Source organism: Amblyomma americanum, chromosome 5 (assembly GCF_052857255.1).
Source record: "Amblyomma americanum isolate KBUSLIRL-KWMA chromosome 5, ASM5285725v1, whole genome shotgun sequence".
Taxonomy (NCBI): Eukaryota; Metazoa; Arthropoda; class Arachnida; order Ixodida; family Ixodidae; genus Amblyomma; species Amblyomma americanum.
The window spans coordinates 177,802,637-177,821,854 of NC_135501.1; the positions used below are offsets into that span (position 1 = coordinate 177,802,637).

Sequence of the window (19,218 nt, forward strand, 5' to 3'; positions counted from 1 at the left end):
TTAACTAACGCCTCCGTTTACCAACCGACTATAATGTTCAAACGGAATTATGAAGACATGTCTCCGTTTGTAGCCTGATTAGAGCAATACGAGGTGAATAGCAACCGTGCAAACATTGGAAATTCTGCCTACTGCTCAATACCGCCCCCCACCCCCAAACCCCAATCCATGGCCATGGCACCGTCCTTGCCTAAAGGACTTTCCACTCAACTCAAAGGGTTTTAGTCAGTCGGCTCTATGCTCTTGTGTCGGCGACCTTGCCACCTTGTTGCTGACGAGAAAAAAAAAACGCGCGAAGCGTGAACGCCTTTGCGTGTTCATACGTTCTCAGCCCTGTCTAGAGCCAGCGCCTCCTCTATAGAGCGGTCGACCGACGCTCTTAGGAGAATAGTGGCATGATTTACGAGTGGTCAAGTGCTGGAAACAAAGCTGCATCGCGCAGGCATATTCATATGGATTGCGTTTAACTCCCTATGCCTTTAAACGTTATGCAGTAAACGCCAAGGAGCGGCGACTTTGAACAATGTATAATCCAGTTTCCCGCCGGAGCGCTCTAGACAGCTGTGTGGATGACTGTACTGTTGTTGAAACTAAAAAGAAAGAGCAGGACATACAATGCGCGAATACCACTTTCGCTAAAGCGGTGAAACATTCAGCATTCTGAGAAATCATCATAGCGTTTTCTCACTTATAGTCAAGTTCTTTTGGGAGTATGCAGTTTGAATTGCTTCAAAAGACCCCTTCTTGTACCCTCGCAAAGAGACGGCGGCCCGCTCAGTACTCCGCTCAAGGGAAGAATAGCTCTTTGCTAAGCATTATCCATTGTATTAATCTTTCATCGCTGAAAAGCAATGCATCGTACAGCAAATGAACAAAGCATATTATTCAACAGGCTTCTCTAGAAAAATACAGAAGCCAGGAAAGTTGAGACCTCTGCGAAACAAAACTGCATGGTAACAGCACAGGTAATCAGCCCAGTATTGGAATAGGATGGTTTTACCCTGGTCTTTTGTAGGACCGGCCTTTACCAATATATTTGCAATATTGGGCCGATTACATGCGCTGCTTGGGGTAGTGAAACGTCCTGAATATCGGCTACCTCGACTTAGCTATAAGAATGATAATGATGATATTTATGGTAAATGGTCACCTATGACCAAAGAGTGCCATGGCGCAAGGTGTTTTCGTCTACTCAGAGTGGTTCAAAAGCGTCATTTTTCAAGTATTTCACCAGAAGGAGCCGAGCACGAGGTCCCTCCAAAGCTTGTAACCATTTTATCCGCGAAGGGTAACAAGCGCCACTGAGGATCGAACTGTGAAGGAATTGAGGTCATGCCTCTCCATGAACACTGCACTTTTGGACCCTAAAAGGGCGGCCGTTATTCCCGCCGAAATACAAAAGTTAATGAACAATGATTAGCCTACTCCTCATAAAAGTCGCCTTTAACGGGGACGTAACTGGTAATTTCTCCAGCATCATCAAAAGCGTCATTAAGCACAAGAGAAGAAAGGGCTTCTCTAACAGATATGCATAGTTCTCTTTTTGTACCACTCACGTTAAAATCAATGCACAAGTAGCTTGATTGTGAACGGGAATAGTCAAAATGCACTCAAGAAACAATTGCTTGGTTATTTTACATCGAACTTTAAAATCCTCAGAACAAGACTATTAAAAAATAATAGAAAAACTAATGATGATGATTGCGGATTTTTATGACGCAAGGGCGTCTATGGCCAAAAAGCGCCCTGGCACAAGGTATTTTCGACTCCTCAAGGCGGGTTCAGCGACCCATTTTCCAGGCATATCACCCTAAATAAGCCGAGCACCTAACCAGGCGAAAGCTTGTACCCATTGTATCACCGGTAGGTACCCGGCGGCGGTAGTAGCCTCGGGGTCCTTCCCATGCCGGTCACCTTCCGACCTCTCCCTTCTCTCTCCTAAATGTGTAGAGGAAGATTTTTCTCTCCACTTTGACGCCTGCCAGTCGTGGTAGGTGGTGTACACTGCACCACAACGCTGGGCGCCGCCTCTACTACACGAAGGCGCTTCCATCAAGTAGACAGGAGCCTCTCTCCTACAGGAGGAGGGATGGGGATGTTCGTGTTGACCTCGTTTTTCTGCTCCATCTGCTACAAGAAAAACGAAGTCGTCCAGCTTTCCATTATTCCTGGAAAACATGTTAGCTTTAGTTGTGTGATGCCTTTGCCGTCATCATAATCAACAGGAGCAGAAACAGCCCATACTCGTGAGTTTTAAAACAAAACGCTTTCATTCTTCTTTCCGCTTAGGCTTTGTCCCGGACCAACGGCATTAACATAGCAAACAAAAAGTGTCCAGCATTATCGTGCTATTTGAGGGTGTCAGAAACCTTTGTGGGACGAGTGGAGCATCCAGCGAAGCCATGAGCCTTGCAGGCTCGAGGGACTGTGCGCGTTCGCTTCACCGTCATTAACATAAAACTATGATTGGAAAGTTCAAGAATCGTGCTGCCAAATATGAAAACAAGCCTACCATTTAAAACCTGTAGGAGACAGCAGCATCGCAGGAGAAGGGGTGGAGGGGCGCTGCAGGCGCCAGTGAAAAGCGCCCTCTCCGGGCGACTCTGCATAACTGACCGGGCTGGCCGGTCACTCATCCCACTGAATAGCTGCGTGAGCAGCGTGCTTGCTCTTGAAGGAAGGAAGGAAGGCCTCAGACGTTGCTCTCGAAAGAGGCCAGTCTTGCACGTGCTTTGCACGTGTTTGTTTGCCTGCCATTATGTTTACGTAGTCGTCTGCTTTTTCCTCGCGCTTCAACATTAGCGGCCTTCAGAAGATTAGGAAACTGCCTCATTGACTTGGGTTCAAAGAAATGGTGGACCGCGGATTTTGCTTTTCCAGCGCTAACCTGAAGAAAAGAGAGCTGCTACTAGTTTATATTCATTCCGTGGAGCAGATCCTTGACGAAAACGCCGTTACATTAAACGGCGAAATGTGCGTCGTAAGAAAACGACAAGATAAAATACAGCGCGAAATTCGAGGCAAATCTTTTTTATTCCGTCATAATTCCCGCAAAATACACAATTTTGCTAGATGGCTGAGGAGTTTGGTGCATGCAGTTCTGTTGACCCAATAATTTGGATATTGTTACCCTTTTGCGGAACAATAATGACAATAATCTTTATCTGAAGATAAAATAAAGTGCCTTTGAGGCGATTTACGGGGCTGAAAGGAAAAATTAGAACACGCACGAAATTCGCCTACCATACGCTCACTTATGGTCAACAGAAAAAATGCTCTAGTTATATTTAATTACTAGCGTTGAGATAAGCGGTTGGTATATTTATTTGAATGCCGATTATAGCACACGCGCATCCCCAAAGCAATTTATTTACAGAGCCATCTTTCATATACACGTGCTCATTTATGTGCATGCAACAATTTTCACACTTAACTACTTTTTTAGAAATTGCTTTCGGCCATATGAACATTGATCCGTGAATAACTAGAGTAATGCCTAGTCCTCGAAATGTTAAGCTTCATGCAAAATTTTGGAAAATAAATGTGCCGTATAACTGACGCCATATGTTTTCAGCTTTCGTGGTAATGCCCTGAAAAGCAACGGCTTAAAATAAGCTGTGGAATACGCACTTTCAAGGTTGGCGTTCAAGGGCAATGCAAGCATACTATAGTTCTGTGTGCATTTTTTTTCTAGCCACGGGAAGCCGTCCTGCACAAACCATACAGTGGAGAAAGGCGAGGAGCAAGTCGACGAAACAATAGGTTATCACTCTTTGAACGCCGCGCAGTTCCAGCCATGACGCACAACGAGCGGCAACACCTCTTTCTTGCACCTGCAAGCAGGACGGCACCTGCGCACAATGAAAAAGGGAATGCCAGTGGTGCCAGCAGCACGCGTACCAGTGAAGACGTTGCTAACTCAATGAGCTCCGACTCTCCTGGACCAACGATCCCTGGTGACAGCCCAAGCTGCCGCGGACACCACCGGGGATCCGGACTAAGGACTCCTCCTAGAGATTGTGAGGGCCGGGTCCTTCAAGCCCGGTCCATGCAATACGTCTTGGTAAATAAGCACATAAAAATCTTTGCAGCACCATCACCGACGTAAACGTACCCGAACAAAAGTTCCGAAATGACCTCCAGGCGCGAAACGGCGCTGGCGAAGTAGGAAAAAACATTAGGTGCGCTTCTGTATAGCATTATAGATTGTTTTTATGGTTTATGGGGATTTAACATCCCAAAGCTACTCACGCTATGAGAGACGTCGTAGTGGAGGGCTCCGGAAATTTCGACCCCCTCGGGTTCTTTATTGTGCCCTGACACCGTACAGTACACGGGACTCTAGAATTTCGCCTCCATGGAATTTTACTGCCACGGCCGCGATCGAACCCGTGTCTTTCAGGTCAGCCGCCGAGCGCCATTACCACTGAGACATCGCCACGGATTATAGAGCTCGTGTAGCAAGAAAATGGCTGTGGTTTAGTTCTGGTTAAACCTGCTGTGACGCGATAACTACATCTGGCCTAGTGGAATTCGCTCAGTCGAATTGAAAAAGTCAGTCTTTCGCCGCTCCGTTTCGCTACGCGTACCTTCATCTTCGACCCACTTGACACGGCGCATGCGCACAGCTGTTGCAGCTGTTGCGCGCCGCGCCGCCAGCAGCAGCAGCTGCTCCGCACCACAAGACCAACCCATTTGACCAACCACGTGACCAACGGCCGCACCCCGTGGCCAACCCACGTGACCAACCACGTTACCAACGGCGCCGCCACGGAGCTCAAGTGGTGCCACGCTGGTAGTGTAGCTATCGCTACAATACCACGAGTCTACCTAACCTGCATTAGTCAGGCTGGCATTGCTCTACGAAGCTTTTGAAGCGGAAAGCTTCACTACGTCAGCTTTTCCAGCCGTCAGCGGGGTCGCAAGTTTGACTCATCTCAATAACCTCACGCCTGGGCAAGCTTTTCGAAGATGTCGCACTTGCCCGACTCCCCCAACACATGACGGAGCAAGACCTATACCCGCACAGCATGATGGGCTTCCGTACCCACCTATCGGCACAGGACGCCAGCTCCAACTCACACAGGAGATTTTAGACCGCCTCATACCGGGCCACACAAAGGCTGTCCTCGCCTTGGATCTCTCCAAAGCCTTTGATCGCCTAGACAATGAAGCGATCATGGCGTTCCTCTCCCCCTTGAACGTAGGTGAACGCATGTGCACCTATATTCAAGCATTTTTTGCTAATCGCACTGCCGAAATTCACTTCGGTCCCCACACACACCACCCATACACCTTTAGTGCAGTTGGCACCCCCCCCCCCCCAGGGATCTGTCCTCTACCCTTTTCACTTTAAAGTCACTCTCATTACCCTTGGCAGCAAGCTACACGACATCCCTCACCATCAGCATACACTCGATGCCGATGATATCACGCTATGGACCACCCATGGCAGTGAATACACTGCCGTCGGCAGCTACCCTCTCCAAAACACGTGCGCGGATTATCGTACTCTCATGCTCTCCGGAGAAATCGGAGCCCCTCATACTCCGCCCTACAACCCGAAACAGCACCGCAGCTCCCATTACCGTGACACTGCAAAACCGATACATTTCGGAGGTGCACACTCTCTGGGTACTGGGCCTTTACATGCAGAACAACGGGAAAATAGCTCTGGTTAAACATGGGGTGACGCGATAGCTACAGCTGGCCGAGAGTAACCGGAGTGGAACCACGTGGCCAACCACGTGACAAGCCACTGAGCTCAAGGGGTGCCACGCTGAAGGCTCGAAATGCTAGCGTAATGTAGCTGTCGCTACAAAATCCGGCAGCGTCGTCGGTGTCATTGACCGTGAGCGATGAATTGATGAAAAATCCCCAGAGAAGCAATCTAGGATGCAGGTGGGCCACCTAGGTCAGCTAACCTTGTGGCGTCATCACAACCTGCCCACCTGATTGTGCGCGAACTGCGCAGTGTGGCACGTGGCGGTTAGACAATTAATATTGCGAGAGTTGCGCTTTAAGAGCAACCTAGGTCGCACGTGCCCCGCCAGTGGCAGCCCCTGCCATCGCAGGGCTGTGGCGCATCGGTTAACCGCGACGCGACAGCGCTAGGAGTGGTATCATGACTCCCAGGGATCTGTGAATGTTAAGTAGCGAATGACCAATACTGCATGCATGGGTATTATTCCATTAACGTTTTCGCGTCATACCCTTAGAGCGGAGCTTATGTGCCCCTCCACTTTTTTTATCCTGACATTGCAACATTTTTGCCTAATGTATGAGGGGCACTTTTCCTGACGTCGTTCTTCTTGCCTTCCGAAAAGAACAATCACAATTGCTTTCGACCACACTGCCGGGGGAAACTTCTTCGTTATGCGTGAAAAATAGCGGCGAACAATACACCATGTGTTTACGCAGTGTAATAAAGGTTGAAAATACGAAGTGTTCTTTTTTTCGATGAATAAAAGGCATTCAACGGAAAAGATGTGCTTGCAAGACGAAATTCCCTCCATGACGACAGATGATCGAACGATTTTAAAGAAACTACAGCTGTCGCAGCCACCGTTTCTGAATAAAATTCGCCCCAAAGGCTGAGGAATAGGCACATTGAATAAAGTGGGCGTCGCATTCTGCAGCTGAGACTCCAGACATGAGGACCCCACTTGTCGTCCTCGCCGCACTTCTCGTTCTCGACGTGGTCCTTGCGCAGCGTAAGTAAACTTTCTCTACGAGGCTTATTTACTCTGAAGTTTAGAAGCGAAGCACGCATTTATTGAAAAAAGGCGTTCAGATACCATTGCACTAAGGTACGCAGTTAGCAGATCGACAAGCGGCGCCTTTTTTCTTGAAGCTACAGCTGATAAGCGACTGTTCCTGCGTTTCGCCTCGTTGTAGGAGTATTAGTAGTCGTTGTAGTCGGTGAAGCCGGTGATTGTGTTGCCTAGGAAACGTATCGGAGGGTGTCTACCGTGGAAGGAGGGGGTATGGCAAATGAGTGGGTAACAGTTGGGGTTAACACAGACACCATGAGGAAAGTGATTAGCTTGGCAAGAGGAGGAAGTGGTGAGGTCGGATGAATTTCCAGCTGGAGGATTTCAACCCACGAAAGAGGGGTTAAGACGAGAGCGTAAGAAGGCGCAACTGGTGGGTGGTTGCACCGGGAAGAACCTGGAGGTTAGTTTCCTTGCAAGGAGGAGGAGGAGGGTTACCGTGGAAGGAGAGGGTATGGCGAGGGAGAAGTAAGGCGGAACCGATGGGGATATTGCTACGGGACCCATTCGGAAGATGGTTTTGGTGGGAGGAGGAGCATGTGGCGGGAGCGGAGGGATCGCCAACCGGAGTCAGATTAACAAAGAAGGATCAAAGTGTGGTGGGAGCATAGGAAAGCTTAACTGGAGCGTGCTGGCCACGGAAAATACCAGGTGGGTAGTTACCCTGGAAGTAGGAGGAGCGTTATCTCGGACGGAGGAGGGCATGACGAGAAAGTTGGAACGCATAACTCGACAGTTGTTACCACGGGGACCATTTATAGGGTGCACGGTTACCGGGGAAGCAGGAGGGAAAGTATGACGGGAGCGTAGGAATGTAGCGCTGCCCATCTGCGGCAGCTGCTGCGAAACGCGCAGCCCGAGGAGAGAGTAATAGGTGGCGCCGTGCTTACATCGGCGGATTGGAATTGAGAGTTAGTGGGAAAACGAGTATGCGTCGAAAATTGGAGAAAGCGCGGTAAGCATGTGCTGACTAGAATTCGCCCTCAAAATGTCGGAAAATATCAACATGTTGTCTGCCTCAAAATATCGTAACATATAAATTCCTTCACAGGTGTCGCTGAATGTCGCGTTAGAGAGTGATAACAGTCCTGTCCCTATTTTCGTGCTTATATTATTTCCTCCATATTAGTTGAAAGTCGCTATATATATATATATATATATATATATATATATATATATATATATATATATATATATATATACAACTTTCAGCTAAGGTAGTAATATAACCACAAAAAAGCGACTTATATGCTTATATGGCTATTGCTATCGGCCGGCTAGAAGTCGCGAATTGCAGTCAGCTGCCTATCGGTAAGAATCTTATATATATCAGAAAAAGGTAAAGTGAAGTAGGCCCTTCTCAAGCACACATTTATTGTCGACGTTTCGACCACGAGTAATACCAGTGTTGGCGGACGTCAAGAACAGGCAAATGATTTTAGCCAGTAAATTGGTTAGCCAAATTCTAAAAGGTAACTTTAACTCTTACCCACAGGCAGCTGACTGCAATACGCAACTTGTAGCCGGCAGTTAGTAATAGCCATATAAGCTTTTATAATTTCAAAAACGCGATTACCTTCGACGTTTCAGCTCAACAAATTTGGGCCATTTATTGCGTCATTCGAAAATCACGCGCCTGGGGGGGTGCAAGGCCACGTGCATCAAATCATGACACTCCCTTACACAAGCGGCACGTGGCACACTTTGCCCGCCCGCGCTGGCGCAGCGAACTGGCGAGGAGCGGGAAGTACTGCAGCCCGAGCAGGGCAGAGATTGTCGTGTGGTGCGTGCGTCACTGAGTGACGCGTTTGAATAACGTCGCTTTGCGTCGTTTTGCAGGCTCGCGACTTTTGAATGGCCCAAATAAGTTGTGCCACAGCGGCGAGAGTAATCACGCTTTCGAAAATGTAAAAACTGACATGGCTATTACTAATGGTCGGCTACAAGTCGCTAGCTGCAATCAGACAACTATATGTAATAGTTAAAAGTTAACTATCTTAATTTAATTGGTCACTTTACTCGTTAACATCATTTGCTTGATTTGACGTCGAACAACACTAGTATTATGCCACAAAATACTTCTCAGCAGCCGCGGTGGCTGAGTGGTTATGGCGCTCGGCTGCTGGCCCGGAAGACGCGGGTTCGATCCCGGCCGCGGCGGTCGAATTTCTATGAAGGCGAAATTCTAGAGGCCTGTGTACTGTGCGATGTCAGTGCACGTTAATGAACCCCAGGTGGTCGAAATTCCCGGAGCCCTTCACTACAGCGTCTCTCATAGCCTGAGTCGCTTTGGGACGTTAAACCCTCATAAACCAAACCAAACAGGAAGCTTCTGAGTACCTGTGAAAGCCTATCTTCAAAAATGAGTGGCCGGCAGCTTTGAAATACCTGGTTTATGTAGGTAATATGAACCATTGCTGAAAAGGCTAAATCCCATCAAGCATGCAGTCTTCAGAAAACAGCTCAACCAATGACTGCGCTGGAGGATAAAAATTCTCCACTTGAACTTAGAGAGTGTTACTTTCCTCAGAAAGGTCGCACCTTAATTCTCTGCACTTTGTGCCGTGACTGCAACGCAACAGATTTTCTACGCGTTTTTTGTGGGTGCCTTCGCAAATCGAGATAATCACCACGCTTTAAGAAGCGTTGTCCTGCAATCCGCCAAAGAAAATTCTTCATGTGCAATTCGATGCTCGGTGGAAAAGTGACAAACCATTTCGTACCACAGGTGATCATCGGGTTAAAGAGAGCAGAAGTACTCTACTGCACTGGTGCCTCAGGTTTCTGCCCAAGCGCTAATGTGTAATTCTAGGACACGACTGACATCAACTCCGCTGCTTTTCAAATAGGGTGTTAGAGCTCACTTCGTTGTTTTCATATGTGCTGCCCAAATAGAAATGCGGAGAGGTAGACCCTGCTCGCTTCGTGTATAAGACCACAGCGGCCGCATGCTTATTTCTAACACATCTTTGTACAGCTGCTGAACCGAACCGTTACTAGAGAGGTTTCCTGGCTATTTAACTATTTTCAGGAGGCTAAGGTTGTCTACAGAAGGTGACGGCGGCAGCTCGAAACCGTATTTACGCAAATAACGAAGTGATTTTGTTCACAAAATGCCAGAAATTATCGGGTTTTGTTAATTCCGGGGGATGTAATATTCTCAAAAAATTTCGACCAGTAATAATAAAGCAACAAGGTAGTCTTATGAAATGCTTGCTTCATCCGGAAGTACACAATTCCTAAATATAAAAGGCAGATTTTAGCGCAGTAAACGTGCTGAGAGGTTACGTTAAACAGCTTTATTTCAAAACCGCACATAAACTCTTGTAGCGGCACATAATGGTGTCCAAAGGCAAAACTAGAATTCAATATAGCACACCACTAACTGCTTTGGAGCGAAGCGCTACCGCAACAAGCGGCTACTATCTATTTTATAACGAAGACAGGTCCACTCGAGACCTGCTGCGCTTTTGGATTCCCTGCGAAACGCTCTTAATAGCAGTTCGTACTGCAAGGTGGCGTATAGAAGTACTGACACTAGATATGTAGTGTATTCTTTTAGTAATGCATAGTCCTCTAGGCTAAGAAATATGACGCTTATTAGCATATCGTCACCAACAGCAGACTGAGCAACACAAGAGAAGGGAGCATTTATTACGAGACAGTATAAAAAAATTGATTTCCGACAACCAAACAGAGGATGTGCTCACTATTCGAGCGCGTAGAATACGCGAGCTATTACGGTGCTTTTAATTGACGCATAATGCAAGTTTTGAAAATGTGCTGTTGGGGTAGAGAGCTGTGCCATAAACGGCCGACGTTCATTACTTTATAAGCGACGCTAATGAAGAGCTAGCTGCCACTATTGCGAGCGAATAATCTCAGTCGTAGCTTCCAACCACAAACCTCTCACTTTGCATTGGTTCTTGATCCTTGCATTCTAATTTCCGAGGGAATGGTTAATCTACGAAGAGCAGCCCTGTCAGAAAGTTCCTGACCTGCTCAGGAGAAAAAGTCGAGCTTCAGGCTGTGTTGAGATTAGCCAGTTTCAATATAGCTCATAGAGCGTGGTTTCAAAGTTAGATCGAGCCTAATATGTTGCTCAATGCTAGGTTGTCAATAAAACGCTTGAACAAGCTCGATTTCCAAGAACTGCTAATTTAGATCAACGCCGTCATATATGGAAAGGCTTCTTACTCACTTATGTAGACTTTTTTTTTTGCTTCACAAAGAGTAAACAAAAGGTAATTCATGATGTGAAGAGAAACTGCGAAACGCAAGCAAAATTTATCAGCGTTTATAGTTGCTCGCGCAATCTCGGCACCTACTCACTTTTTTAGATAATTTTTGGACATGTATTGATGCAGTACTTCGTAGGAGGAAGTCTAACTCAATTCTTCTGCCCACTATATTACAACACCAATTTCCTCATTTTTTCTTCCTCCTCACCGCCTCACTGCTATGTGACTGCCACGCAGGTTATACGCCAAGGGTTTGTGATCCATATTGGGGTGCCGCAGAAGGTAAGTGGAGTACATTTTCCTGCGTTTGCAGCTCGGCCGAATCTAAATTCTTTAACTCGAAAGGTCAATTCGGTTCGAAAATCGACAGTCAATTTATTTTTAACAAGTTTGCACCTTTTGTCTGGAGAATATATGCAAAGAATAACTGTCTGCGAAGAACAGAATATCAGTTGCCATAATAATAATCTGCTAAGAGGTAAGGATAATATTGCCCACTCCCCCAATTTTCTGTGGTTTGCATTGCAAATGCTGTTGCGTTTTCTTGTACCTGATGCATTTTCTTCAAAAAACAGAGAAATGTTAAGTCAAGCAGTTACGTTCAAGCAGCCTTCAATCAGCAGTTCCGTACAGTCAAGATTTACATTGCAGCCCTAACCACCACTCAGTTAAACCTCGTGACGTATAGGCAGGTGAAGACTCTGACAATTTTTGAAGTGAGCAGCAGTGTAACCTAGCTCTAGAGGTCCGCCAAAAATTCCGCTGACACACCGCAGTTTACTTGCCGAGTTCGCCAATCACGGCGATATCTGAACTCTAATATTTGGGTCTCTTCTGTCTGATAAAATTGCCACCTGCAGTGAAAGTCGCATCTTTGTTTTCTAGAATGCGGTATTCCATTGACACCGGTCAAGTGCAGTTTGTCATCAATATGTATTTAGTATATTTATATTTAGTGTCTCGTTTTTGTTGTCGGGGAAAATCAAAATGCGACACAGCGTATATCTGTTGCCCTATTCTGGTTTGTTAGATTACAGCACATAGTCTAACGAAGCGGTATTCACGGCTGCTCTGGCTTACCGACTTAGTGTGTTAGTTCGCTGTGTATGCATGAGAAAAGAAGCAGGCCGCAGCAAGTATCATTCTTGTAGAGCAGTAGTGTAGGTATTAGTTTTGATAAAGCCGTAGCCAATCACTGGTCCCAGCATATAGTCTAAGTAAAAGTGAACACATTAACATTATAACGCTCGCCATTACCTATCAAACCAGCGACTAATAATGGAATAGTCACGGATACTGCCAGGAGAACAGAGCTGCAATTTTGTTTCTAAGGAATGTGTTGCTTATGAAGTATTCAGGGTTTGTTTGAGTGAAATGTTTTGCGCCAGAATTGATTTGGGCATACGAGCATAAAAGCCAATTAAGTACGGCAGGCACATGATAACCTATAGTTTTTTTCACAATTTTAAAAAAATATGTACGAATGTTCTCGCTTCCTGAGGCCGCACTTTATTCAATAATCAGATGCAGAGGCTTTTGGTCGACCATTATATCATTCAACAGCGTGAAGTGTTTTCCTTTGTATCGTAATAAGCTTGCCGAATTAGGAACTCGCATTTTTCAGGGTAAGCATAAAGTAAGCAATTCCTGAGTAAAACAGTATGTAGTATAAATGTAGTCATGTCCAAAAGCTACCAACTATTGCATTAAAAGAAGAAATAAAGTTAGAAACAAGCAACGCACATCAATGTAATGCCTAACATTCACACACACAATGGTATTAGACAAAGCTGTGCATAAGCATTTGGTAGAATTTGAGTCTAGGCCCCAGATACCAAGTTACAATATGAATTTTTAAGGCGCCTTTGAACAAAATTCGCACTGTTAAAGAATTAATAATTAATAGAAGAAATGGAACTGAGCAGGATAGTACAAGGCATATTTATTCATTTCAAAAAGCCGTTTTATGTTATGAATCATAAAATCAAAAAATTGTGGGAACGTAAATCTTTTGAACAACATATTGTCAAGAACTTTTCGAAAACGGGATTCATCACTTCCTGATGACCTAATGCAAAAGGAAAGAAGACCCCAACTTGTCAAATTTAACGAACTCCTAGTTTTTTTTTTTAACTTTTCTTGGTCCCTACTTCTTTTGCAGCGAAAACTGAATCGCTTTGTGGAATGGTGGTATTACCGGATGTTATTTCTATTCCTATTAAATGTCCTGGCCATGTCGTCAAGAAGCTTCTTAGTGTTCTTTGATATAATGAGTGACAGTGAAAATTGAAAGCACAAGGCTCAAAACACAGCTGGAACTAATTCTTACTGCAGTGCACAGCAAGATGACCAATTAAGTTTAGGCCAGAATCACGTACCTGCAATTAGCGGATAAAATGGCGTCCGATCAGCTTGCCCACAGTTCTCAAATTGTGGGGCACTCTGGCAGGCGTCTTCTGTTGGAAACAGCAGGCAGAATTTCAGCGCTGGGCATCCCAGGTGACCCAGTTGAGCAACAAGGATTGCAGAACTGCTAATTCCAAGCCGGGTTTCATCAGCAAGGCACTGGTCCTTTGCTGGCACTGCCGTCCCGTACTCGCCAGTGAAGCCGTGATGACTACTATGCAAACAGCAGATTAGGAAGGCATCTCTCTCAGAATTGTGTACACTGCCTTTTCAAAAAGCGTGCTCTAGCTATCAGTGGTTTCTTTATCTCCGGCTAATTTGCCATCCATAATGTCGCAAATAGGGTGCATTTTATGCCAACTAGAGAACGCAGCAATTGCTATTCCTCACAACAGTAAGTGCGCAGCAGGTGCCCTGTAATTTTTTGGCGCACATATTTTTTCCACCTACAATACCAGTATAGTCCGTAGCGAAACAAGGCTGCGCTAAAAATGCATTTCCTATGCACTGTATTAATTTGGTATTAGTTTTGCCATTCTTGCCCCTATGCTTATATTGCCATATGAATGTTTTCTAAGTATGTTAGGGGTACTATTTAGAACGTTGTTACAAATGCATAAAAAGTGCTTTTTCTGTCCGCTTAGTTTATTTAATATACAATAAAATCTCGATTACGCATCTAGAGAACGCAGCAATTGCTATTTTTCAGAGCAGAAAATGCGCAGCAAGTACCCCGTAAATTTTGGCGCACGTACTTTTTTCACTTACTATACCAGCAGTTTTTTACTACATTTTCGTCATGTGCATCTTGTAGAGGGAGAGAAACAACTTCAATGAAGCACCAGTTAATGAACGCCCGGAGAGAAGCCCGTCGCCCCAAGCAATCGGCCGGAATCCCTTGGGACAAAGCAGCAGCAAGGGGTTGACTGTTGATGTTCAGAAAATTATTGCACAATTTCAACTGTATAAATCTTGTTGTTTCTTTAACTAAGTTTCGAACTTTTCTCACAGTTTGGAAGGAATTTTTTATATGCGTTTAAAAACAAAAAGCGCGATTGGGATGTCCCTCTGGAAACTAAGGAATTGGCTTTCGTGAGGTCTGCACCTATTTTAGGCGAAAAATGTTTGCTTTAAACAGCAACAATAAATGCCGCCTCAAAGGGCTAACTCTTTTTCCTGTCGTGGAAAAGGTGCTTTATCTTTAAAACCATATTCTGCTCCAAGGAAGATGAGGTTTAAAATTTATTGCAGTCGGTCGAACCAAAGTCTATTGAACAAGAATTTTCAAAACTATGAGCTTTGTCAAAGTGTTCTATATCTTATCCAATTTTATAGACGAAAGCAAATTTTTCAGATAATACTTTGGGAAAAATGAAAGGGTGTCTGTTTTAAAAAAAACTAAGTTGCTTTAAAGAAATTTTGAAACGACAATTGCCTGTCTTTACAACCGAAAAAAAATCTAAAAAGAATAAAAATACCAGCTCTTTTAGTTTTTTCGCTGTATTCCATAAAGTTGTGCACATCATTGGGCGAAACAGCTGGACGAACCCTACGCGGGGTCTTTGCGTTACCAAATCGAAGACAAACTTTGCGGAGGCCCCACAAATGCCACAAATGGCATCGGGAACGTGAAAAAAATTGGTGGTGGTTTAGCTCTGGTTGAACCTGGAGTGACGCGATAGCTACAGCTGGCTGAGTGAAACTTGGTCACGTGACCAACCACGTGACGAACCACGTGATCAGCCACGGCGCCGCGCCGCCGGCAGCTGCTCCGCACCACGTTACTAACCACGTGACAGCGTGGCGGCGCAGCCACAGCTTGGTGGCGCGCAGCCACACGGTGGCGGCGCCGCCACGCTGAAGGCTCGAAATGCTACCGTAATGTAGCTATCGCTACAAAACTTTACAAAACGGTTGCGTAGTCCAGAAAAGACTCACCCAAATAAGAAAGTAACCAAGGTGCTGCCACCAGGGCTTGTACTCCAGGCATTTTTTGATCTCTTAAATAAAGTTGAATTACGAGGCGGCATCCCCAGAATCGATGCCACCTATATAGGCGATAGAGTCAACCGCTGCTGGACGCTGCTGACTCAGAAGATGTGCCGCATTTCAGGGCGCGCGCGGACAATGGTGGCATAGGCGGCCATCCACAACGTCTACACTCCGCTGTTTTCACAAGCGGTTTATGGATCGTTGCGACGCGAAAAAAAAGAATAAACAATAAATGGAAACTAAACTATTTTCTTAGCTTCAAATGAAATGACGCAGCTTGTTTACGAACAGCGCGGAAGCGTTTCAATCTGGCGTTCGCATTCATCGTTAGTTCGTTAGCATTTGTCAGTGAGCGCCCCAGAGATAGAGGTATACAGTGGCGGCGATTATCTTAGGAACTGGTGCAAGATAACTGCTGTCGAGTGTGATGCAAGAAAACAATAACAATACAAAAATAGCGAAAAAATCATTTCCTTGATCCTTTAAACATTGGCACCAGCAATTTCATGCCGCTCAGCCGGCCTTTAAACAAAAATTTCGAGCTACTTTTTAACAGTTGCAACAAAACAGGCGTCCTTCGCTTATAATAAAGGTATTTTTTTAATACGGGCACACGCTTCAATTATCTCGATCGCAGATCGGGTGACACAACCGAATATGGAGGTGCACAACATCTTTAAAGAATTTGTCATACTGAATATCCGCTTTCATTTACACAAGAGACTGCCGTTTTTTGTTCAAAGATGAATAAACTGATCCATCGCACCTTTCTGAGAAAGAAACTACACTATATATTTCCAAACACGTTTTCAGCAGACGAATTTTTTTTTGCGTGACGAAAGTCAGCAAAAACGTTTCTAACCAAACAAAACACAAACTTCTCGAATGTGCGCGGAACTGACCCAAAAGATATGCAAAAATATTTATTCAGACGAATATTACTGTTCCTCTATGTCAACTGTACTTTTGCCAAACGCTTTCGAACTTTTGGTAATGCTGGCTAATCTGTTAAGAGAGTACTTCTGATACCTCCGATGCCAATTCTTGTTACGATCAAGATTGATTCATTTTTTAAACGCATGGTCACGCTCGGAAGCCTGAAATAGTCACTTACGGAATTATTCCCGAAAGTGCATTCGTATCAAGCCAATACGTCGCAGCGAATAATTTAGCGTGGTCAGTGAACCTATCCGGACGATGTAAAATACGAGAACGATGGTGGCCTAGTGATGATTGCTCCAAGAAAGGCCTCAGATTAAAGTTTTTGAATTGAATGGGTGCACATCGCATATTTTGTGATCACTGTTATATTCTTGCGACCCTTACTAACACAGATTGTTTTTTTTTTGTTTCATTTCTAGCACTTTCCGGCTGCAGAAAGTACGAGAAGTGTCAGCAAGGTTCGGCAACCTGCGGCGAAAACAACTGCGCATTTATCAAAAGAGGAGGGAAGCCTCTCCAATGCACGACTGACTTCGCTTTTAGGTGTTTCTGCAGAGGCAATCTTTGGAGAAACCGCTTCGGAAGGTGTGTCTCAAAACGCAGATGCTCTTGAAGCTAATAAAAGTTTCGCATCAGTAGAGACTTTAACTACACGCTTCTCCGTCCTTGGACAAGAAATAAAGCACCAATGGTTGTCAGTGCGTCTTATGAAGACTCTTTTTCTCTTGTTTTCTTTCCAAATTTAAATTCAAATTCATTATATCGCCGCGGTGGCTGAGTGGTTATGGTGCTCGGCTGCTGGCCCGAAAGACGCGGGTTCGATCCCGGCCGCGGCGTTCGAATTTCGATGGAGGCGAAATTCTAGAGGCCCGTGTACTGTGCGATGTCAGTGCACGTTAAAGAACCCCAGGTGGTCGAAATTTCGGGAGCCCTTCACTACTGCGTCCCTAATAGCCTGAGTCGCTTTGGGACGTTAAACTCTTATAAACCAAAACAAATTCATTATTTATCCAATTTTTTAGCAAATTGCTTTAAATATTTTATTAGCTTGTACAAGTTTTCAGCCTGCAAAATAAGAAAGCGATGCGTGCTTACTCATATTAATCTTCATCTAACCACCCTTTGTTTGGTTTATGGGTTATGGTGGTTTAACGTCCCAAAGCGACTCAGGCTATGAGGGACGCCGTAGTGAAGGACTCCGGAAATTTCGACCACCTGGGGTTCTTTAACGTGCACTGACATCGCACAGTACACGGGCCTCTAGAATTTCGCCTCCATCGAAATTCAACCGCCGCGGCCGGGATCGAACCCTCGTCTTTCGGGCCAGCAGTCGAGCGCCATAACCACTCAGCCACCGCGGCGGCTAAATCACCCTTTGTCCCTTTGCGAAGTTTTTCAACGATGCAAGTAAACCTACGAGGCGTCCTGTGTAATACACAAAGTTGTGCGGGTTGGCGAGTCAATATTTTAAACTTGGCACCAGCGTAGAAGACAGAGACAGAGACGAGGCACACAGGAGAACATGTGTACAAGAGCTGGTTCTTTACTAGTTGATACCAGTCTGGTATGGTACTGTGTTTATGATTCTCGGCTGCCGACCCGAAAGAAACGGGTTCGATTCTGATCACGGTGGTCGCATTTCGCTGGACGAAAAATGTTGGTTAGACATCTTGGTACCCTACCATTTAAGGGATGGTTGATCGTAGACAAGATGTAGGAGAGAATCGGAAATAAATCTTTGGGAGGGTTGTTACTGTACATGTCCTGAAAGTGAACAATCAAGATAACATTCCGGCATATATATATATATATATATATATATATATATATATATATATATATATATATATATATATATATATATATATATATATATATATATATATATGTATATATATAAAATCACCAAAAATTGAAGAAGCATAACAGGATTTAATTCACGACGTTTCGGCTGGAGGACCAGCACTCGAAAAAGGCTGGTCCTCCAGCCGAAACGTCGTGAATTGAACCCTGTTATGTTTCTTCAATTTTTGGTGATTTTATATTATATTGACCAAATCAGCTACCAGAAATCATTTTTTGGTATATATATATATATATATATATATATATATATATATATATATATATATATATATATATATATATATATATATATATATATATATATGAAGGGAGCCAACAGTCACCGAAACCAAGGTGCATAGGAAAACGTTAATTAATTTTTTTTTAATGTGTTATGCTTATCAGTAGGATAATAATTCTTAGATTAATAAATTGCTTAAAGAAAATTACTTATAAAGCAGCAGAAAAAACAACCATGCCGCCGGTGGGATCCGAACCCACGACCTCCGAATATCGCGTCCGGTGCTCTTACCAACTGAGCTACGGCAACGGCTGTCCAATCTGCTGCTCTCGTGGGTATTTATGTTTACTGGGTGTAAGCGAGCCTTGAGAGTGTCGAGGGTGGCGCTGGTGAACACTCTCAAGGCTCGCTTACACCCAGTAAACATAAATATCCACGAGAGCAGCAGATTGGACAGCCGTCGCCGTGACGAAGGGAATACCATTCCCGAAACTGTTGGCACAATAAACCTTTAAAACGAACAGTCGCGTTTGTCGTAATACTGTACTTATATATATATATATATATATATATATATATATATATATATATATATATATATATATATATATATATATATATATATATATATATATATATATATATATATATATATATATATATATATATATATATATAGCACAAAAAGGAATTGAATTTTACGTTTTCACGAACTTTCTCGCGCGGCACATTTCGCGGGAATCTATCATACAGCAAAATACTGTCACCGCGATTTAAA

General features: G+C 44.5%; 1 long non-coding RNA gene across 1 annotated transcript; it reads left to right on the forward strand.

The window, feature by feature from the left end:
* Positions 1 to 6,570: 6,570 nt before the first annotated feature.
* Positions 6,571 to 17,052, forward strand: LOC144135349 (uncharacterized). Its single transcript, XR_013315462.1, has 3 exons — positions 6,571 to 6,713; positions 11,252 to 11,296; positions 16,774 to 17,052. It is a non-coding gene; the product is annotated as an uncharacterized LOC144135349 (long non-coding RNA).
* Positions 17,053 to 19,218: the final 2,166 nt, after the last annotated feature.